Consider the following 24,983-nt stretch of genomic DNA (forward strand, 5'->3'; position numbering starts at 1 on the left):
TTTCCTAAAGACTACTAGATTTTTTTCCCTGTAAGTGATGTTTACAGGAGCTTATCTGATCTCAGAATTGCAGAATTCTTATCAACTATTCTTTTAATGTCTCTTGTATATGTATTAAATTGGATGATAAAAGTCACCGATTTATCATGAGCCACCGGGTCTAGTTTTGGCCTGACTCTATCTTTCTTAGAGCAAATTCAAAGAAGTTCTAGGTTGAAGTTGAGTCTCTTTGAGTGCTTTGTCAAGGATGTGTGTCGGATAGCCTTGCCTAACAAAAGCAGCATACAGTACATATTTTCTGCTTGACTATTGAAGGTGTTGTCAGTGGAACAGTTTCAACGTAATCATTGAAACTGCCCCTTAGGTTTATTTATTTTCCAAGGTTTATAATGGCTACTCCCGAAATGTAAGTAATTATTACAGTCTACATCCTTGACATATGTGGAAGTTTCAATCCTATCATTTTAAATAGAGATGGTAATATCCAAAAAAGTAAAAGTCTCTTTACTGTAATTACTAGTGAATGTAAGACCTACTGAATTTGAATTGAGATGGTGAGTACACTGTGATAAATTCCAAATATAAAAAAATCATCAATGTATCTGCCATAGAGGACCAGGTTCACCCCGAGACCACCACCTCAAATGTGATGTTCCTCAAACCAAAACCCCAAACAGAGGATGGCAAATCTCAGTGCGAACCTGGTCCCCATGGTGGTACCTTTTATCTCTCAAATAAAACTGTGAATCAAAGGAAAATTAATTGTGCTCCGATATGAACCTAATACCTAACAAAATAAAAGTGTGGAAAGAATCATCAACCTCTGTGTCATAATACAAATAGAGATTAACAGCCAAAAGACCTAATTCATGAGCTATGTTAAAATATAATGAATCAGCATCATATGATAGTAGTGTGTAAGTGTCCTTCCAAATAATCCCATCTAATTTATATAAAAAGTATAGTGTCCTTGATATGAGAAGGGAGTACTTGTACATATTTTTGTAGATGAGCATCGACAAAGTGGATAGATTTGAGGTCAACGCTCCTACCCCCAAAATTATGGGGCATTCTGGTGGGGATAGTAAAGAATTATGTACCTTTGGTAGGTGGTAATACACAGATATGACAGGGTATTGAACAAATAAAAATTAGAACATATCTTTTTTAATATTAAATTGATCTAATGCTGAGTCAATAACCTAAGTTCACCCTGATACAGACTTGTAGGATCTGTAGACATTTTTTTTTTACTTTAAGTTTAAGTGATAATCTTTCAAGGTTGGAAAGAACAGCTTTGAAAAAATGTATGAATGATATGGAGAGTATAATCAAACAAGCTGATAAAGGTGGTGACCTTTAGAGATTGTCTCTCTGAAGCACACAGACAACTTAATGATGCAGTTTTTTATTTAAAAATTGTCTACAATTTTGGGGGTACGGTCCTTGACCTCAAATCTATCCACTTTTGTGGACGCTCATCTACAACAAAACCTTATGCCCTTCAGAATAAAATCTTTAATCTCCTTAGAAAGATCTGATTTTTCCAAAAAATATGTGACAGCTCTTAGGCCTACCTCAATGTCAATAGTTGTGTATAAGGTCGATACATCTCCACTAACTAAAAAGTAACCTTCCTTCTAATTGACTTTTTCCACAATATTGAGAACATCCCTGATGTCTTTTAGAAAAGCTTTTGTTTGTCGGACAAGAGGTTGAAGATAAAAATCAATTACAGCGGATATATTAGAAATTAAGCTATTAATTCCTGCTATAATCGGCCTTCCTGGAGGGTGGACGGGGTCTTTATGGATTTTTGTTAAGATGTAAATTGTAGATGTGGATGGGAATTTTCTGTTACTAAAATCAGCCTCAGATTTAGAGAGTGCTCCATTTTTTTAAGCTTCAACCACAAGTTCTTGAAGATCTTTCTATATTCTCAAAGTAGGGTCACTTTTAATTTTTTTATAAGTGTTCCCACACTCCAACTGTTTATAAATTTCATCCATATACTTCTCTTTATCCATCAAGGCAACTCCTCCACCCTTATCCGCTGGTTTAATTTTTAGATCCTTATCCTCTTATCCTCTGTAAGAGATTTTAAAGCTATACATTATTTTTTATTTAGATTACATTTTTTCTTGCAATTCTTTTATAAGATCTGATCGACCTCACTATTAACCAATTTACTGAAGCATTCAATATAACTACCCATTTGATGTGATGGGTAGAACATGGATTTTGGTTTGAAGGATGAGCAGGATGGATCTTCTGTCTCGTCCACCAAACCATCTTTAGCAGGAAAAAACATTTTAATCATTAATTTACGGACATATTTATTTAAATCAATATAAAAATCAAATGGATCCATTTGGCTGGTTGGAGAAAATTTAAGTCCTTTTTTTAGTACCATTAATTCATCCTCAGTAAATTTTCTCCTACTTACTGTAGATTAAACATTTTTGTTGTTTCTTTTTCTCTAGTAGGGGAAATTTCAATAGTGACTTTACTCACTTTTTTCTTTCTATTACCTTGTTGGCCACCGCTTTTCCCCCTCTTTATCTTTTTAATGCTCTCATTTTTAGTTATAAACCTGTGGTTCTTACTATTCAGAATCTTCTCCTTGTCCTGTAACTCCCATCTAAAAAAGGTGATTGGGTTTTCTCATCTATTTGTAACCCTTCAAATCTATTGTTCCTCAAGGGAGAACATTCTTTTCTCAACATATAATCCCTCATTCGTCCTATATCTCCAATTTTCTTGTGTTCTGTGATTAGTTGACCGTGGATAAAAATAGTCTTGTTGCTCATTTTGTTGTTTTCTTTGAATGGGTTTCTGATACTTAAAACGATCTTGTATATTTTTTTCCCCTACTCTTGTCCACATTTTTTCTTGATTATCTATTCCAATATAATTCCTTTGATTCCTATTTAGAGTAGTCTGTCTCAAATATTCCCTTTTTGGTCTTTCAGCTACTCTCTTCATATTCTCTACCTGATGGTACTCATTATTAGGCTCATTTCTAAACCCTATGTCCCTAATATATTTTCTTTGATTCCTTTCTTTTAGGTCTCATGTTTCTTTATTAATTAATTTCTGAGTATATTTGCACTCTCAACTCTCTCTTAGTTTATCTATGATCACTAACAACACATCCCGTTAAAATCTTCCAATCTATATAATCCAAAACCTAAACAAGCATCATGGATAAAACAAACATGTAAGATATTTCCTGACCCCAGCTGGCTCATATGGGTACCAACAAGGAACTGCAGTAAATAATTTTCAAAGTCAATGGGTGGCTATATACACCATCACTTGATTCAATTGACACAGGCTTTCTATGCAACCTATTCAACCAAGGATTCAGGGGCACCCAGGAACCCGCCAGACAAACCAACTATAGGAACTTTACTACAAGGTTGCAAAGGGATGGACACTGATCAAATTCATGTGTGCAACATAAAGTAATCGCTCATACCTTTGTTCTAAGCTGTACCAGCTTTGACCTTTCCATCCCCTTATGGAATAACCCTATCTTCCCACCTGGTACAACTCATCACACACACACACACACACACACACACACACACACACCCTTGAGCTCTCTTGCCTTCTCTTTTTAAAAAGGGTTCAAATTTCCACCACATACTGTAAGTCCCTCCTGCAAAGGATGATCTTAGGAACAGGTCTCATCTGATTGGTAGACCTCAATGAGGGTCTATATGGATATCTGGTTTTCACCTGACTGCGCTCATCCCCTACAGTTTGAGTACTCGTGAAATGATGCAAATGGATACTTTTATAAAGGTGTGTTTTACTTTCACATGTATCAAATATGACACTCAATATAATGAAACAGTGCAGAAAATATTGTGGAACATGAAAAAGGTGGTAATCACAATGTGTGCTCCACGGGGAGCACCTTTTTTAACTCAGTCCTTTAATCACTCAAATTGGTGATTAGATCCTTTAGGTTCTTGGCGTGTGTGTTCTGACACAAAAGGCCAATGGGCTGGAAAAAATATATATATGTACTGATTAAATCTGGCTGTGTTGCTTTAAAAGTCAAATATAGATTTTCCAGTGGAAATGTCTCTAGTCCTGACCGGACTGTGTAGGCTTTAAAAATCTGTCTGAGTTAAAAAAAGGTGCTCCCCGTGGAGCACACATTGTGATTACCACCTTTTTCATGTTCCACAATATTATCTGCACTGTTTCATTATATTGAGTGTCCTATTTGATACATGTGAAAGTAAAACACACCTTTATATAAGTATCCATTTGCATCATTTCACGAGTACTCAAACTGTAGGGGACGAGCGCAGTCAGGTGAAAACCAGATATCCATATTGAACCAAAGGGCAAGGACACCCTTTTGACTAGCAGCACATCCCATACAGTAAAACCACCCCAGTGCGCAGATTACCTCCCTTTTTCTCAATGAGGGTCTGTAAAAGAGATAAGTCATGAGGAGATCCCCCTGCTGATGCCCAAGTGTCTGACTCAGTCCTAGGGGAGAACAATGGGATCTTAATGCAATTAAGCCTTTGGTGATGGTGGATGATAGCCAGTCACTACCTGTTTTAACCCCTTATAGTTATTTGTGACAACAGAGATGCTCCAGCTGCTCCCATCTTCCTGTTATTAGTGTCTTTACAGGATGTGACTGGCCCAGAATAAAACATTACACCTGGACCTGTTTAAGAACAATAGCGGACTGATAAATTCTGTGCTTAAACATTGTCAGAATGGGCCTGGGAGAGTTCATTCTGTTACACCCCCGACCCTCGCAAGCTTGCCTCTGTGGTGAGGAGAGTCTAATCCCACACTCTGATCCTCTATTTTCATAGGTGAGATGAGGTCAACCACCAGAGTAGAGATATCCAAGTTCAGGGGGCAAATGTTACTCTGGTAAAGAAACAAGTGGGATCCCGACCACTGAGACAGTAGATCCAGCTGAAAAGGTCTTGGGGTTCCATAAGGAATTGCTTCTATGGCCACCACCATCCTCCCAAGTAGTCATATCATAAATGCACCAACACTTGCTGTGTTTTAGGACCAACCAAACCCTATCCTGAATGGCTTTCACCATGTCCTGAGGGATGAAGATACTATGTATCACCGTGTCCTTGATAATACCTGGAAACTGAAGTCACTGCAGCCATTGTATATGGGACTTTGAAAAAAATCAGGATCCACCCATGTCATATGTGGAGCCTGTGAGTCACTCCTATGTTTTGGAATAATTTGTTTCTGGACAAAGTCTTTGAGGTAAGGAATGATCGTGATCTCCCTTATCCTTAGGAGTGTCATCAGTATCACCATGACCTTTGTGAACCCCCTGGGGGCAGTGGCAGGCCGTAGGGTAAGGCATGGAAATGATGATGTGAGTCGCTGATACATCTGTTGAGGTGGGCAGATGGGTATGTGCAGGTAAGCATCCTTGATGTCCAAGGACACTAGGAACACTTTTTCCTCTAATCCTCAAATGACTAAGTGAAAGGATTATATCCTGAACTTTAAAAACTCTCTGAAAAAGGATAGAGATCCTTTAAATTCAGAATAGGTCTGACTGAGCCGTCCGGCTTCGGAACCACACATAAACTGGAGGTTGATGACTGGTACCAACACTCGTGCTGTCAGGAATTTGTCTATAGCCTCCTGGAAAATGACACACCTGTCGTCTGAAGCAGGCAAACTGGTGGTGAAAAACTGAGGAGGCTGGAATCAGAAATCGAGCTTGTACCCCGGAGTGATGAGGTCCTGTACCCAGGTGTCCTGGTTGGATTCTGGCCAGACATTCCAAAGTCCAGCAGATTAGCTCCAACCCCAGGGACACTAGGTGAGAGGGAAACCTGTCATGCACTGAGTTTTGAGGTGAACTTGGTGTCCTGGAGGAAAGAGGTCACAGTGACTCTACCACATTCTCTTGAACCACAAGAAAGTGCTGTACCTCCTCTGGAATGACCTCTGAATCTTCCAGAGGCCTGAAAAGAAGGTTTGGAATAAGGCCTCCGAGTGGCCAGCACAGCTAAGGGGAGAAAATTGGACTTACCCCCCAGTTGCCTGGGAAATCCACTTGTCCAGGTCGGGCCCGAACAGGACGTTGCCAGTAAATACTAATGCTTTCACCTCCATCAATGATTCTGCATCTGCTTGCCACTGTTGCAACCAGAGAACTCTATGGCTGACACCACTAAGGCAGAAGACCTAGAAATGAGATTGCATACCTCCTTAGATGCCTCACCTAGACAAATGGCTGACTCCTCACTGTGCTCTGTAAAGGGGATAAAATCTTCCTCTAGGGGTCCTGCTCACAGACTCTCAGCTAGTGGTTTCACTCAGGCTTCAATGGCCCTGTTGACCTGGCTGTCTACCAGTGTAGGATGCAGTGTTATGCCTGCTGCTATGTTAAGGGACATTCATTTTCTAATTTCCTGTCTGATGCCTCCTTTACGGAGGGACTGGCAGCACCGACGAAACACTGAGGAATCTTCTGTAATGGGAGTCTTACATAACATCCTGCTGTCAGCAGGGAAGGATATGTAAACAAAGTTGATGGGGAACCTGGAATATTTTATCCAGGTATTTCCTGACTGCTCTGATGTCCACCTTTAAAATTTGGTGTATTGTGACAAACAATGTCTCAATGCCCTTGGACACAGTCTCTGGTTCCTTCGGGATCTGTTTCTCCCTTGTCTGTGGAAACTTGCCCACACCAATGGGGGCATATCCTCATCCTTTTAATTGTCCAACTGCAGGACAGAGGGTAACAGTCTTAAAAACTTGGTAAGAGATGCCACTAAGTAGGTGGCCATGCCTTAATCCTATATGTGTTGTAAAGGCCACTGGGATCTCTTCTATCCTTGTCAAGGGGAGTGCTAACCTTCTCTCTTTAATACAACACCTTTTTGGAGACTTGTGTCACAGACGGGGATGGGACCATGGCCTTAGTGAGCCCTTCCACTGACCTTGCTAGGGCCCAGGCCAGTTCTGGGTCTGGCGAGGGGGTCATATTTCTGAGATAGAGAAACCTCACAAAAAAGATTCCAACTCTGCAGACAGGTGTGACATAACAGCAGTGAACTGTGACGCCCAAACTGGTGTATCATGCACCAGTGGTGATCTATTGAGCATTGTTGCTCCTAATCACAAGAATCACATAAAATGGAACTATCTGATTGCCCTTTGTGTGAATTTTTCTGCACACTTTTTGCTGGTGAAGGTCTTCTGTGAAGCCTTATAGCCCTTTTTTAGCCAAGGTAAAACACACTGCTACACAAACAACACAGAAGCATAGTGGACAGTGTGAGAGGAGAGACTGAGAGTTAAGACAAGCAGGAGAGAAGGGCAGAGGAGAAGGATAACTACACTAGCCCCAATCAGTGCTGGTAGCAATGCTAAAATGCTACTGTAGGCACAGTGGGGCAGATGTATTAATCTGGAGAAGGCATAAAGAAGTGATAAACCAGTGATAAGTGCAAGGTGATACACGCACCAGCCAATCAGCTCCAATATGTAAATTAACAGTTAGGAGCTGATTGGCTGGTGTGTGTATCACCTTGCATTTATCACTGGTTTATCTCTTCCTTATGCCATCTCCAGGTTAATACATCTGCCCCAGTATATGAAGTAACTAAATTGAAAGTGAAACTTAGTTACATGTGCTCAATTACTCTCCTGACAAAACCTGTGCATCATTGATAATGGTCTCTCAGTCTCAGCGCTGCCTTGGAAGCTCTTAATCATTGTTGAAGGGACTACTGGAGAGTGTGTCCTCTGCCTTTAGTAATGGCCACCAGCTTCTGCTATACTATGATAGCACTGGGGCAGCTGAGAGCAAAGAGCTGAACTCCGGGTGTTAGCCCTGCCCCCCACTATGGGGCTATTTTATGTGGACCACTGCTGGGACTTCCTAAATCACTGCGATTTGTTTGTGCCTGGCATCCTGCTAATATGGTGCCAGGCATTATACTCACAGAGCTGCAGTTTGGTGGTCGGTGGTGGTTGTGGCTAGGGGGACCAAGATGTGCGCCATATGCTGTGGCGTCCTGTGCTACCCCAGAGACGGTGGTCTCTGAGCTGGGGACCCCTGTGCAAACCATGAGCAGTGGCAGAGGGGCCTCCCCAGCAGCTCCATCATCGCAGACAGGCAGGGGCAGTCACTGCCTGTCATCTCCTCTTGCTTGGCTGCAGAATCTCTGACTAACTTAAAAAAAAAAATGTTCTGCCTTTGAGATGCCCAGGATGTGACCAGCTTCCTCGAGCACTAAACTAAGACTGGCTTGTAGGAGGGGTATAGAGGGGGAGGAGCTATTCATGCTTCTTAATTATTAAATTGCCAGCTCCCAGTTAGCACACACTCTATACCCATTGTAAAGAGCACTCCAGTGCACCCTAGTGGATAAAGGAGAAATCTATATTTTGCATAGTTAGATTAAAAGTTATAAACTCACTACAAACCAATATATAAGAACATGAGAAGAATATTAAAATAAAAAATCTGTGAATAAAGAGAACCACCAATTGAGATTATTAGGATAGTATACTAAATTTCTATTGAAAAACTCTTTTAAATAACAGAATCATATCTGTTAAACTATACTGCACAATGTGTTGATGCGATATATGTGAAATCTTATACTGAAAAACAAGCAAAGAAAATTGTCTATACAGGTAGAGTAGAGGTAGTTTACCAGCTTGGGATGCAAGTGGCTATTAGTTTTAGGATTAGTGAGAACAAATGTATAAATTGTATTTATAATGTTTATTGTAGATTATAAATGCTTATAATTATGTACATTTTAATTTGTTTTTTAAATATTATCCTTGCAATAATTTAATATACTGTGTGAAGTTACCGTTGGACTATAATGCAGAATTTCCATGATTGTTTTTTAGTATATAATAAGGCACTCACCAGCATTTGATAATGAAAATGAACTCCAGCTGCTCTAAACAATACTGAACATTATGCCTCAGTGATTTACACGTGAAAGTTCAAGTATCTAAAAAATTACTAATTGAACATGCTTGAGTGATAGTGTAGAGGTAGCACACTAGGTTTGTATATATATATATATATATATATATATATTTTGTCAAAGTCAGAAAAATATCATGATGCACACTGCCATATTAGCACCTCATATGTGTCCTCACTGCGCATGCGTGCGCTCTCCCGTGCGTGCGCATACCCGTTGTTATGTGCACCCGCAGGCGCACGGTATGCGCATTTACGGTAGAGTTTATGTGCGCCTAGCGTGCGACTCAATCGTTACATATTTTCACCATATAATGTATTTTGTAGATTATGGTCCCTTTGATAGAATCTGAAAGTTTAGTTAATGTAGCATGTTCATGGACAAAGAGATCCCTCTTTGTTTGATACGAAGGGTCAGACAAGGGTTATACAGTGGTGTTTAGTATCCATCGGAAGAGTATTTAATTAGCAATATTCCGGTGTTGGTTTGAAGCGGATTAATCGCTCGTGCGAATAGTTATGGACATAAGAAGTTTATGTACTTTTACTATCATTTGCACTCACTTATCCATGCGGCGGGAAACCTAGTTTCCCACCCACCTGAGCAGTTGGAAATAGTCACAGCCCACCTGTACGAATCAACCTATGACCTTTTGTTATAATGCGAAGAGGAATTCCTGTGTCCAATGAACAATAAGAATATAGGACCATTGTACTGTATTATGTGTAGGGTATAAAAGGACAAACCGACCTGATCCAGCTCACTCTCTTCAACGGTTCTCATCACTGATAATCGGGAGCTGGATATTCAGAAAGGCGCATGCGATCGTTCCCTTTGTGCGTAAGTTTTCTCCGCAATCATATTGTCTTTATTGTTATTGTGAGCCATATCTCTCTCTCCTCTCCTCTTTCTCTCTCTTTTCTCTTAAGTGTTATTGTACTGTTATTGTATTTCATGTGCAGTTATCTGGTTAGGTAGTCTATGTTATATTGTAGTGTATGACTTGTATTGTATTATTCTTTTTCAAGTATAACATTCATATAAGGCGTTAGACCCTAAGCCCAGTATTTGTGTATTTCTTATAGTGTTAAGTATTCTCAGAGCGTCGGTGACGCTCGAACAGCTTTTAAGTTAATAAGGTTACACTGTGTTGCATCTACACTCTATCACTACACTAAGGTTTTCCTGTATAATACATTGTTCATGGTTTACATATAAAGGTTTAACATTGTGAGCGTCAGCGCCGCTGGTGATCTCCTCGTGGTCCCGAGCGTCCGCTACGCTATAGCGAACCATTACGTTAGTCGGCAGCCAATAGCGTGCCTGCCTGTGATCTCTTGGCCGTGAGCGAACGTGACGCTTGAGCGTCTCGACTACGGCTAAGCGATTGTTACACAACGCGCGTACCCTTACGGTATTCCATACGTCAATAGCGTACAGTGTTCTTAGACCTCTTAAAGGGTTTTAAATAAGATAAATATTCTGCTTTAACAATTGGCGGCTCGTCCGTCCTTCACATATCTGCACTAGGTAATTTCAGCAGACATTATCCATCAGCAAAGGGCGGGAGATCATATTCCTCGTAGTGCTGCCCGGATAAGCGTCTGCTTCGCTTAGTAAAGGGTGCTGAAGGAATCCGGAACCGGAGGTAAGAACAACACGCTAGTACCTTTGAAAACTGTTTATTTCTGTCTTGCGTACGCACACACGCATATCTGCATTTCTTTTTCATTCGTGTATTTTCATATATCACTCTCCTGTTTGCCATTTTATAATTGATAAACGTGCTAAGAGATTTGTCGCTATTTAATAGTTAAAGTGTAAAAGTAATACATTAAGGGATAAATTGCAAAGCACGCACGCAGCTCTACCTAAAGATACAAGGAGAGATTGGTGTGGTGTTCGGTAGATGATCGAGGATCATCTACATTGATAAACGTGTAAATTGTGTTACGGTGGATATTTGCTTTGTGTACACGTGTCTCTAACAAAGGGCTGAGACTCACGTACGCAACTCAAAGGCCGACGCACGCAGCGTATATTACGCAACGGAGCGTCCGGGTACGCCCACGTAACTCAAATCACACACTAGTGTTATTTTAACAGGCGAAAAGGTGGCAACGCGATAAATAGCGCAAATCGATTTTAGTGTCCGAAATTTAGACTAACAGATCCTTCTCCAAATTTACAACACATCTGGTCTAAAGGAAAGAAAATTTCTGCGCAGAAATAGAGATAGAAACAAAAGTGTACATGTGGTGAGTGAGTGTTTGCAATTATATAAGTTCTACAATTTTTGAGGTTGAACCACAAGAAGTCGAGTTCTCGTGAGGTACATGCATGTAAGTGACGTACATGGTGGCTAGGGAGGCATCCCTTGTTAAACATAAAATTTGAGCATTAGAGTGTAGCAGACCAGGAGGTCACACTGTAGCAGCAGACCAGGAGGTCTTATAACAAGACCAGGAGGTCCAGTTACAGCAGACTAAGAAGTCCGCTATAGAGACAAGTAGCACAACACCAGGAAGGATTGGTGCGGAACCCATATAGGCCATAAAGCTCTGGCTGAAGGAATTCGCAGCCGTAATTTTCGATTCCACTGGTCGCTCCGCACATAAGATTAGTTGCTTATGTGCAGAACGATTGTACCGCACGTAATTGTGTGCATTAGTTAGTAATCTGACCCAGTACCATTTGCGTACGAAAAGGGATCATAAACGCTATTTGTACATTCTAACGTGATTTGTGTAATTTTTTTTATTTTAAGGGAGGTTCGCCAGTCACTTGGGAACTATCCAGCAACCAATAGTTACTGGAAAGAGTAAGTGCTCTGCGGATCACCCTCACATGTTCCAGTAAATAGCGGTTCAGGTCGCAGGGGCCCTGGGTCGAGTACGCCAGCACTAGGGCAGTGTGTAGGTCGTATTGGTCGGCGTGGGCGAGTGAGTGGGGTACTCGGTAAACCGCCACCGTCAGCCTATCGTGAACATTTTGGTTTTGTAAGGGTTCGCTGAAGAAAAGCAACACCTGCAGGTATGGGGGCCAATTGTTCAGGTAGGGGGCGATCAACCTCGGTTCGGGTTGATTCAGTAAACCGACCAATCGGGTCGGCAAGGTATGTAATGTGTGAAAAATACGGTTCACACACAGAAGTTTTATGTGATGAATGGGAGAGAATGACGGTACATGACGGGGAGAAGTTCCCAAGAGTAGGCAGCTTTAGCCCAGAAGTGTTACAAAATCTAAGGAGGAGGATATGTCTCATTAAATCAACAAAGAGACGGATCAAACATTATGATTATTTGCAGTTATGGCAACAGGAGGGTGAAATACAGAGAGGATTGGCTCAGGCGGCGGGATCTAACCCTATCAGGAAACTGATAGCCACGGCACCACCGCCACCTTACGTAACGGGAGAGAAATTGGTTGCGGAGAATGACGCACTAGGGTGTAACAAACAAACACTTAGCAACTGTGTAAATGTTAATAAGTTAACCAATGCAAGTATTAACCCGTGCAAGTTGTACCCTGTTTTGAACTTTCCCCAGGAGTGTGATCAAGAAGACGAAGCATCAACAATATCGGCACTCTCTCTAGCAGCCACCATATCAGAAACTACAGTAGGCACAGCCCAACCCTTAAGATAAGTAACAAAGGCCCCTAGCGGAGGGACAGGTGAGGTCGTATCTACGGGTAAGTACGGCACCATACACTATGCTGAAACCATTTCACCACAGGCTGTAGAATCTACACAGAATGATGTTGCTAGACTAAATCCTGTTAGGGTAATAGCAGTGCCAAATGGAAAAACTGACACTTCAGGAGTCACTCCTGTTAGGAACATTGCCATGTACAGCCCATTTTCCCGAATGGAATTAAGAACCATAGTGTCTGAATTCCCCGACCCTAGGAAAGACTTAGTTGCTAGCCAGAAATACATCAGAGACCTAGGGAACACTTTAGAGCCCAATAACAAAGACTGGCAGGTATTGCTGAGGGCTTGTTTACCCTCCAATGTCGACTCAGCTCAATTTTTAGCTGACTGTGGATTGGATCAGGATGTACCCCTTACAGATGTGTACAACAAAGACAACGTAAAAAGAATAAATTTACAGTTAAAGGAGTATTTTCCAGCTGTAGTTAAATGAAACAAGATTTTCTCCATTAAACAAAAGGAGTCAGAAACAGCTGCAGAGTATTTTCACAGGGCACTATTAGAAATGGCAAAATACACAGGCATAGAGGACATTAAAACCAACATAAACCATAGAGAAGTAGCAGTATCTGTGTTAATGGATGGTTTGAAAGAAGCATTAAAAACAAGGGTACAGACCACGCAACCATGTTGGCGAGGTCTGTCGGTGGCTACTTTGAGAGAGGCAGCTATTGATCACGATCGGAATATCACCAGACACAGGGAATTACAAGGTGATAAATTAATGGCCGTAAGTATACAGGCCCTGACCACAAGGCAGCCTTTGTATAAATCACCAAACCCTGTGGGTAAGTCAAATGTGGTAACTTGTTATTCTTGTCATAGACAGGGACACATGGCACGAGACTGTAGAGTGAAAAATTCACAAAAATCATACCAACCCCCTAGACCACGACATGACACACGAAATTGGGATCAGGGTCCACAGAGACGGAGTTATGAGCCACATGCAGGGGAAACAAAAAGATACCCCCCGAACAGAGACTGGCAAGCCTCTGCTAGTTCCCAGTTAACTCCCTCTCAAGTAGTTGCTGCCAGCGGGATTCAGGGAGGTCACCATACCCAATAGGGGTGTGGCCATACCTGTAATCTGCAGCCAGTAAAATTGATTGCAAGTCTTGGAAGTGAACCCGAAATTGCAATTGACGTAGCTGGTAAAACATTAAACTTTCTTGTAGATACGGGGGCGGCCAAATCAGTGATAAATTCGACAGTGGGCATGAGAGCCACTGGTAAGACAATACCAGCCATGGGAGTAACGGGAGTAGTCCAGCACTACCCTGTTAGCAAACCAGCAGAGATTACAATAGGGCCTTTACATACCAAGCATTCCTTTTTGCTGGCTGCATCGGCACCGACTAATCTCCTGGGAAGAGACTTATTGTGTAAAATGGGGTGCGTCATTTATTGTACTCCTGAAGGTGTATTCTTGGACATACCTGAGAATCACGCTCAGGAAGTGCGAGACATGTTAGACTCCCCATCAAAATTAATGACACATACCGTTATGACAAATAGGACTCCATCCCAAGTAGAAGAAATGACATCCCAGATACCAGAGTCACTTTGGACTAAAGATGGACAAGACACTGGATTAATGGCAAACGTAGCTCCAGTAGTTGTGCAAGTAAAAGATGGTAGGATAGCTCCAAAAATCCCACAATACCCTCTGAAGCCAGAGGTGGAGTTAGGAGTGTATCCCGTAATAGAGCGCTTGCTACAACAGGGCATTCTGGTCAGAACATCCAGCACTGCCAATAGTCCCATCTTCCCTGTGAAAAAGAGTGGGGGGAGGGGTTACAGGCTAGTGCAGGATCTAAGGGGGATTAACAAAATAGTTGAGAGTCAGTTCCCCGTAGTGCCAAATCCAGCTGTCATCCTTATGCAGATCCCTCCCACTGCGAAATTTTTCACTGTTATTGACCTCTGCTCCGCTTTCTTTTCGGTACCCCTACATCCTGACAGTCAATATTTGTTTGCATTTACATACAGAGGAGTCCAATACACATGGACTCGATTACCACAAGGTTTCATAGACAGTCCAAGTATATTTTCCCAGGCTTTGCATGATTGTTTACAGTCTTTCCAACCAGAGAGTGGATCAATATTGATACAGTACGTGGATGATTTACTACTGTGTTCAGATTCATTGGAAGCGTCCCTGAAGGATACGAAACAGCTCCTGTTTCATCTTTCAGACACAGGACACAAGGTTTCCAAAGACAAGTTGCAATTATGCCAAACTAAAGTAAAATATCTAGGACACTGTCTAACACAAGGACTGAGACACCTGACCGCTGATAGAATTCAAGCAATTAGAGACATGACTCTGCCACAAACCCAGCAACAGATCAGAACGTTTTTAGGAATGTGTGGGTATTGCCGTAACTGGAACCCAGGATTTTCCATTCTGGCATTACCTTTGCAGGAGATGGTCTCATCAAACAAACCTGATCGGATTTCGCATACAGACGAATCCGAGATGGCATTTGAGAGACTTAAACAGTGCCTAACGCAGGCGCCAGCATTAGGTATGCCAGACTATGGGAAACCCTTTGAGCTGTACGGAACAGAAAGTGCTGGTTGCACGGTAGGCGTCCTAACCCAAAAGCACGGTGATGCCAGCAGGCCGGTAGAATACTACAGCGCTCAGCTAGATACGGTAGCGCGATCCCTCCCCACATGCTTGCGAAGCGTTGCTGCGATAGCATTGCTAGTAACAAAAAGCGAAGATGTAGTGCTAGGTCACAACCTCACAATTCATACACCACATGCAGTGTCAGCCTTGCTAAATTCTGCCCAAACCAGGCACGTCTCATCAGCGCGGTTTACAAGATGGGAATTGGCACTAATGGCCCCCGTAAACATCACCATAAGGAGATGCAGTGCATTAAATCCTGCAACATATCTCCCAGGTGTGCCTGGACAGGCACAAAGGGTGGAGAATGAGAGTGGTGGGGAAGGAGGATTTAATACAAAGGAGGACACACATGATTGTATGGAATATTTGACCCAAAATTTCACCGCAAGGCCTGACATCAGTGACAACCCACTGGAAGATGTAGATCTTACCTTCTACACGGATGGTAGTTGTCACAGACAGTCAGACTCGGGAGACTTGTGCACTGGATACGCAGTCGTAGATGACTAAGGCACCATAGAAGCAGAACCGCTAGGCCCACCTCACTCAGCCCAGGTTGCTGAACTGGTCGCCCTAACCAGAGCATGTGAATTGGCTAAGGGCAAGTCAGCCAATATCTACACCGACTCTAGATACGCATTCGGGGTAGTCCATGATTTCGGAGCCCTATGGCGCCTCAGAAATTTCATGACGGCAGCTGGTACACCGGTAGCGCATGCAGCTCACATCAAAAGGCTTCTAACAGCAATACAGGAACCCGACAGAGTGGCTGTTATCAAGTGTAAAGCACACACATATAGCCAGGACCCAGTATCACTTGGTAACAGCCGAGCAGACGAAGCTGCTAAGCTAGCAGCTGGTACCCCCAGACAGACAGACACCACACAATTGATGGTATTTAATACCATCAACACACAGAAGTTGTGTGAAATGCAAAATTTGTGTTCCACACAGGAAAAGGCAGTCTGGAAGGCAAAAGGATATGGCCAGGAGTCCTCAGGACTCTGGACGGATGGACAAGGTAAACCAGTGGCCCCCAGAGCATATCTTCCATGTTTAGCTGAGGCAGCACACGGGCTGACTCATCTGGGCAAGGAGGGAATGTGTAAGTTGGTAAGAGCATATTGGTGCGCCCCAGGATTTTCATCTCATGCAGGTAAAAGAGCAATGTCATGCCTTACCTGTTTGAGGAAGAATATCGGAAAGGCAATACCAACAGAACCATCTCATATCCCACCTACAGGCGGCCCTTTTCAGGTAATACAGATTGACTTTATTCAATTACCCCCTTGTCGAAATTTGAAATATGTACTTGTTTGTATAGATGTATTCTCAAATTGGGTCGAAGCATTTCCTGCGGCCACAAATACCGCTATGTTTACTGCTAAGAAAATTGTGCAGGAATTTGTATGTAGATACGGTATCCCTAGAATAATTGAAAGTGATAGGGGTACCCATTTTACAGGTGATGTCTTTCAAGGAATGTGTAAGTTAATGGGAATTGATAGTAAGCTGCACACTCCGTACCGCCCCCAGGCGAGTGCGAAGGTGGAAAGAGTGAACAGCACTATTAAAAATAAACTGAGCAAAGTTATGGCAAAAACAGGATTGACATGGCCAGAAGCTTTACCCATTGTACTATACAGCATCAGAACCACTCCCAGGTCCCCTCTTAATCTGTCCCCCTTTGAAATCTTGTTTGGTCGGCAACCGCATGTTATGATTAACCCTCAGGATGATTTGAAGTGTAACAATGAAGTGACTGTAAAGTACCTGGTTAACATGAGTAAACAGCTAAGGAATCAAAATGATAATTTGAAGTTAGTGATTCCTGATTTACCAGATAGTAATTGTCATGACATTGAACCTGGGGATTATGTAATGATACGGAATTTTCTACGCTCAGGTTGCCTTATTGACAGATGGGAAGGACCATACCAAGTCTTATTGACTAGCACTACAGCATTGAAGGTTGCCGAGAGAGAGACTTGGGTTCATTCGTCCCACTGTAAGAAGGGTGCTGATCCAGAGAGGTCCCGTGATAAGGAACAGACGGTAGAGGAAGTTGTATCACTGGAGTGTCTGTTCCAAGAGGACTGAGGCGGCACCTGAGCATTGAAAATCATAAGACCAAAAGCAGTTGTCGATTCCCTGTTTCCTTTTATTGTTTTTCTCCAAACTTCCCACCCTATCTCCCTCAAATTATTTCTTTCCCCCTTCTCATTCTTCTCCGTTTCCTCCTATAAGATGGACTTGCCCCAAGAGATTGTGATCCGGATTTTCCTGTTGACCATGATGTTAACCAGAGCAGTCTGTTCCGGCGAGAGTACCATGGAGGTCGAGAGAGGTTCTGGAATGGGTTCTGATGACAAAGATGGAGGCGTAGTTTTCCAAGAACAACTTAATCAACAAGTAAAGGCGAGTATCAGAAAACGATCCGATAGCATTGACAATAGAAGGAATTGTGAAGGATTGTTAGCTGAAGAAAACTGTATCTGTAGGCTCTGTGACAATGTAGTTGAGGATGGGTGCATCAAGAAATGCCAATCCAGTTTTAATATCCACATGGACCGGCATCCATTGAGTGACTATCACTCCTTAGTGGGTAAAGTGTTAAATCAGACAGATTGTTGGGTATGCTCTCAAGTACCTCAAGGCCATAGCAAATCAGGGCTAGTACCATTTCCTTTAACGATAGGGGAGGTACTTGAGCTAAAGGGTGGGAGACCGGTGGACAGGAGGTTTAATATCTCCAGTCCTCCTAGTTTGAAGCTCCACCAATACCATGTGGATAGATCCCTAATATGTTTTAACATTTCCAATCCCCGAAAGCCGGGAAATTGGAAAGTGTCATGGAGTAACCAAACCATGACCTTTTCATATAGAGCAGATAGAATGCCTACAGATACAGAGCTTATACGCCACATAGCCAGTAGAGAAAAGTCTTTCCGATATAGGTATACCCTAGGAAGTAGGATTACGAGAGTTGGAGAGGTATCACCAGGATACTGTGCACATATCGTACAAACTGATACGTGTACTAGACAGATGGGAGAATTAGGGTTAGGAGATTTCACATGGAAGATGTGTAATATGGTTATGTCCTACTCTGTCCCATATGTTCTCCCCGATGATGCATATTTCATATGCGGGAGGAAGGCGTATAAGTGGCTTGCCCCAAACTCTGAAGGATTGTGTTATATTGGAAAAGTACTGCCTGAGGTAATGACTGTATCACATGCCAAAATGAAAGATATACACCATGGTGCCCAAGCTCCTTATACTCACACCCATTACGAGCACGTAGTTAAAAGGCAACTGACAGAAAGGACAGAGCATTCGGCTTCTGACATGATCCATGAATCCACCGGGATTCAGGTTCTACTTGCGCTAGATTTCACTCGCACCGCTAGAGGAGTGCTGAACTATAGATATATATCTGCGCTTGCTAATTTGTTAGACAATATCACAGAAATGTATGATGACACTTTTAGGTATACTGGAAGAGAGCTTCAAGCTTATAAAACAGAACTGGTTCAGCATAGAATGGTTCTTAATTATCTCACAGCAGTGACAGGTGGATATTGTGTCACACTGGCAACGCAGTACGGCGTGAAATGCTGCACATATATTATGAATAGTACGAGGATCCGGTCGAGGTCATAGACCAAAAGATGGACGATATTCTCCAATTAAAGTGGGAATTTCGCAGGAGACACAATCTCACCCTTGCGGCTGTGGGTAATGAGCTGACTGGTTGGGTGTCATGGTTGAACCCGCGAAATTGGTTCTCTGGTTTAGGAGAATGGGCTCAAGGAGTCATAATGGATGTAGGGAAGTTTCTCCTATGTATCTTGGGTGTCGTCATAACGATTGGCTTGATATTTAGATGCGTGCAGGCTTTAATGAAGTGCAAACGTAGTACCAGGGTAATGAGTCTAAGGAGTGAGGAAATTGTAATTCCAATGGATTTGATTTATGACCCAACGGTAGAGACAATGATGTGATGAAAATGCGATTATACGGTCCGTTTCTTTCACCTGTTTTTCCGTTTTCTCCAAGGTAAAAAGACCCACTTGGACGAGGAATTTGATGATCCTGTATACAGACAACAGATTGATTAAAGAAGAAGTTTTGACAACCTTATACACAGATAATTGATGAACTATGCCATAGACCCCCAGTTTCCCTAGAAATTTTAAATTTACGCTAGCCCAACACTTTTGTAAGTCTATGGACATTGACAAAGCTTTTTGCCCACACTTTTTGGCAAAAGCCCAAAGAAGACTGCATTCAACAGACACCAGACAAGACTTCAATCGGCAAATGTTCATTAACCTGACATAGAATACCACTGCATTTACCATAATTGTTCTTTATCTTCATTTCTACAACCTTCAGGTAATGACACACATAGTCGATAGGGAATACAGGCACAGATATCAGCAATCGCATATCCCCCCATTCATGTATCATCAACTAAAATGTGCTCCCCCATTTTGTTGCAACCAAAAGCCGAAAAGAGCTCGGTAACGTTTGACAGCCCATCCACAGACCCGTACCGCGGGATAAGAAGGAATTCAAATGTATACTTCGCAATACCTCGAAGCTTGATTTAAGACACGTACGGCACAATGATACATGACCCCCCCAAACATGGATTCATACACACATGCTTCTGCTATCTCACTAGGTCATACCCTTTTCTCACCTTCTCCTCTCCTCCCCTACCCAACCATAGAAATATTTACATATGACATATATTTTTCTCGTTTTGAAATGTTTTAGAAAGTGGCAGTTATTGGTGACTGCCAAAGGGTGGACTGTCAAAGTCAGAAAAATATCATGATGCACACTGCCATATTTGCACCTCATATGTGTCCTCACTGCACATGCGTGCGCTCTCCCGTGCGTGCGCATACCCGTTGTTATGTGCACCCGCAGGCGCACGGTATGCGCATTTACGGTAGAGTTTATGTGCGCCTAGCGTGCGACTCAATCGTTACATATTTTCACCATATAATGTATTTTGTAGATTATGGTCCCTTTGATAGAATCTGAAAGTTTAGTTAATGTAGCATGTTCATGGACAAAGAGATCCCTCTTTGTTTGATACGAAGGGTCAGACAAGGGTTATACAGTGGTGTTTAGTATCCATCGGAAGAGTATTTAATTAGCAATATTCCGGTGTTGGTTTGAAGCGGATTAATCGCTCGTGCGAATAGTTATGGACAAAAGAAGTTTATGTACTTTTACTATCATTTGCACTCACTTATCCATGCGGCGGGAAACCTAGTTTCCCACCCACCTGAGCAGTTGGAAATAGTCACAGCCCACCTGTACGAATCAACCTATGACCTTTTGTTATAATGCGAAGAGGAATTCCTGTGTCCAATGAACAATAAGAATATAGGACCATTGTACTGTATTATGTGTAGGGTATAAAAGGACAAACCGACCTGATCCAGCTCACTCTCTTCAACGGTTCTCATCACTGAGCTGGATATTCAGAAAGGCGCATGCGATCGTTCCCTTTGTGCGTAAGTTTTCTCCGCAATCAACAGTTTGGTGGTCGGTGGTGGTTGTGGCTAGGGGGACCAAGATGTGCGCCATATGCTGTGGCGTCCTGTGCTACCCCAGAGACGGTGGTCTCTGAGCTGGGGACCCCTGTGCAAACCATGAGCAGTGGCAGAGGGGCCTCCCCAGCAGCTCCATCATCGCAGACAGGCAGGGGCAGTCACTGCCTGTCATCTCCTCTTGCTTGGCTGCAGAATCTCTGACTAACTTAAAAAAAAAATGTTCTGCCTTTGAGATGCCCAGGATGTGACCAGCTTCCTCGAGCACTAAACTAAGACTGGCTTGTAGGAGGGGTATAGAGGGGGAGGAGCTATTCATGCTTCTTAATTATTAAATTGCCAGCTCCCAGTTAGCACACACTCTATACCCATTGTAAAGAGCACTCCAGTGCACCCTAGTGGATAAAGGAGAAATCTATATTTTGCATAGTTAGCTTTTGTAGAGATGAGCGCCTGAAATTTTTCGGGTTTTGTGTTTTGGTTTTGGGTTCGGTTCCGCGGCCGTGTTTTGGGTTCGAACGCGTTTTGGCAAAACCTCACCGAATTATTTTTGTCGGATTCGGGTGTGTTTTGGATTCGGGTGTTTTTTTCCAAAAACACTAAAAAACAGCTTAAATCATAGAATTTGGGGGTCATTTTGATCCCAAAGTATTATTAACCTCAAAAACCATAATTTACACTCATTTTCAGTCTATTCTGAATACCTCACACCTCACAATATTATTTTTAGTCCTAAAATTTGCACCGAGGTCGCTGTGTGAGTAAGATAAGCGACCCTAGTGGCCGACACAAACACCGGGCCCATCTAGGAGTGGCACTGCAGTGTCACGCAGGATGTCCCTTCCAAAAAACCCTCCCCAAACAGCACATGACGCAAAGAAAAAAAGAGGCGCAATGAGGTAGCTGTGTGAGTAAGATTAGCGACCCTAGTGGCCGACACAAACACCGGGCCCATCTAGGAGTGGCACTGCAGTGTCACGCAGGATGGCCCTTCCAAAAAACCCTCCCCAAACAGCACATGACGCAAAGAAAAAAAGAGGCGCAATGAGGTAGCTGACTGTGTGAGTAAGATTAGCGACCCTAGTGGCCGACACAAACACCGGGCACATCTAGGAGTGGCACTGCAGTGTCACGTAGGATGTCCCTTCCAAAAAACCCTCCCCAAACAGCACATGACGCAAAGAAAAAAAGAGGCGCAATGAGGTAGCTGACTGTGTGAGTAAGATTAGCGACCCTAGTGGCCGACACAAACACCGGGCACATCTAGGAGTGGCACTGCAGTGTCACGCAGGATGTCCCTTCCAAAAAACCCTCCCCAAACAGCACATGACGCAAAGAAAAAAAGAGGCGCAATGAGGTAGCTGTGTGAGTAAGATTAGCGACCCTAGTGGCCGACACAAACACCGGGCCCATCTAGGAGTGGCACTGCAGTGTCACGCAGGATGTCCCTTCCAAAAAACCCTCCCCAATCAGCACATGATGCAAAGAAAAAGAAAAGAAAAAAGAGGTGCAAGATGGAATTATCCTTGGGCCCTCCCACCCACCCTTATGTTGTATAAACAAAACAGGACATGCACACTTTAACCAACCCATCATTTCAGTGACAGGGTCTGCCACACGACTGTGACTGATATGACGGGTTGGTTTGGACCCCCCCAAAAAAAGAAGCAATTAATCTCTCCTTGCACAAACTGGCTCTACAGAGGCAAGATGTCCACCTCATCTTCACCCTCCGATATATCACCGTGTACATCCCCCTCCTCACAGATTATCAATTCGTCCCCACTGGAATCCACCATCTCAGCTCCCTGTGTACTTTGTGGAGGCAATTGCTGCTGGTCAATGTCTCCGCGGAGGAATTGATTATAATTCATTTTAATGAACATCATCTTCTCCACATTTTCTGGATGTAACCTCGTACGCCGATTGCTGACAAGGTGAGCGGCGGCACTAAACACTCTTTCGGAGTACACACTTGTGGGAGGGCAACTTAGGTAGAATAAAGCCAGTTTGTGCAAGGGCCTCCAAATTGCCTCTTTTTCCTGCCAGTATAAGTACGGACTGTGTGACGTGCCTACTTGGATGCGGTCACTCATATAATCCTCCACCATTCTATCAATGTTGAGAGAATCATATGCAGTGACAGTAGACGACATGTCCGTAATCGTTGTCAGGTCCTTCAGTCCGGACCAGATGTCAGCATCAGCAGTCGCTCCAGACTGCCCTGCATCACCGCCAGCGGGTGGGCTCGGAATTCTGAGCCTTTTCCTCGCACCCCCAGTTGCGGGAGAATGTGAAGGAGGAGATGTTGACAGGTCGCGTTCCGCTTGACTTGACAATTTTGTCACCAGCAGGTCTTTCAACCCCAGCAGACCTGTGTCTGCCGGAAAGAGAGATCCAAGGTAGGCTTTAAATCTAGGATCGAGCACGGTGGCCAAAATGTAGTGCTCTGATTTCAACAGATTGACCACCCGTCAATCCTTGTTAAGCGAATTAAGGGCTGCATCCACAAGTCCCACATGCCTAGCGGAATCGCTCCGTGTTAGCTCCTTCTTCAATGCCTCCAGCTTCTTCTGCAAAAGCCTGATGAGGGGAATGACCTGACTCAGGCTGGCAGTGTCTGAACTGACTTCACGTGTGGCAAGTTCAAAGGGCATCAGAACCTTGAACAACGTTGAAATCATTCTCCACTGCACTTGAGACAGGTGCATTCCATCTCCTATATCGTGCTCAATTGTATAGGCTTGAATGGCCTTTTGCTGCTCCTCCAACCTCTGAAGCATATAGAGGGTTGAATTCCACCTCGTTACCACTTCTTGCTTCAGATGATGGCAGGGCAGGTTCAGTAGTTTTTGGTGGTGCTCCAGTCTTCTGTACGTGGTGCCTGTACGCCGAAAGTGTCCCGCAATTTTTCTGGCCACCGACAGCATCTCTTGCACGCCCCTGTCGTTTTTTAAAAAATTCTGCACCACCAAATTCAAGGTATGTGCAAAACATGGGACGTGCTGGAATTTGCCCATATTTAATGCACACACAATATTGCTGGCGTTGTCCGATGCCACAAATCCACAGGAGAGTCCAATTGGGGTAAGCCATTCCGCGATGATCTTCCTCAGTTGCCGTAAGAGGTTTTCAGCTGTGTGCGTATTCTGGAAAGCGGTGATACAAAGCGTAGCCTGCCTAGGAAAGAGTTGGCGTTTGCGAGATGCTGCTACTGGTGCCGCCGCTGCTGTTCTTGCGGCGGGAGTCCATACATCTACCCAGTGGGCTGTCACAGTCATATAGTCCTGACCCTGCCCTGCTCCACTTGTCCACATGTCCGTGGTTAAGTGGACATTGGGTACAACTGCATTTTTTAGGACACTGGTGAGTCTTTTTCTGACGTCCGTGTACATTCTCGGTATCGCCTGCCTAGAGAAGTGGAACCTAGATGGTATTTGGTAACGGGGGCACACTGCCTCAATAAATTGTCTAGTTCCCTGTGAACTAACGGCGGATACCGGACGCACGTCTAACACCAACATAGTTGTCAAGGACTCAGTTATCCGCTTTGCAGTAGGATGACTGCTGTGATATTTCATCTTCCTCGCAAAGGACTGTTGAACAGTCAATTGCTTACTGGAAGTAGTACAAGTGGGCTTACGACTTCCCCTCTGGGATGACCATCGACTCCCAGCGGCAACAACAGCAGCGCCAGCAGCAGTAGGCGTTACACGCAAGGATGCATCGGAGGAATCCCAGGCAGGAGAGGACTCGTCAGACTTGCCAGTGACATGGCCTGCAGGACTATTGGCATTCCTGGGGAAGGAGGAAATTGACACTGAGGGAGTTGGTGGGGTGGTTTGCGTGAGCTTGGTTACAAGAGGAAGGGATTTACTGGTCAGTGGACTGCTTCCGCTGTCACCCAAAGTTTTTGAACTTGTCACTGACTTATTATGAATGCGCTGCAGGTGACGTATAAGGGAGGATGTTCCGAGGTGGTTAACGTCCTTACCCCTACTTATTACAGCTTGACAAAGGGAACACACGGCTTGACACCTGTTGTCCGCATTTCTGGTGAAATA

The 24,983-nt window shown here is 43.4% G+C and overlaps 1 non-coding gene across 1 annotated transcript; it reads right to left on the reverse strand.

Annotated features, from left to right (window-relative positions):
* Positions 1 to 6,781: 6,781 nt before the first annotated feature.
* LOC134971130 (U6atac minor spliceosomal RNA) lies at positions 6,782 to 6,910 on the reverse strand. Its single transcript, XR_010190255.1, has one exon. It is a non-coding gene; the product is annotated as a U6atac minor spliceosomal RNA (small nuclear RNA).
* Between the last annotated feature and the right edge of the window lie 18,073 nt (positions 6,911 to 24,983).

The sequence above is a fragment of the Pseudophryne corroboree genome, chromosome 11, assembly GCF_028390025.1.
Source record: "Pseudophryne corroboree isolate aPseCor3 chromosome 11, aPseCor3.hap2, whole genome shotgun sequence".
In the NCBI taxonomy this organism is placed as follows: domain Eukaryota; kingdom Metazoa; phylum Chordata; class Amphibia; order Anura; family Myobatrachidae; genus Pseudophryne; species Pseudophryne corroboree.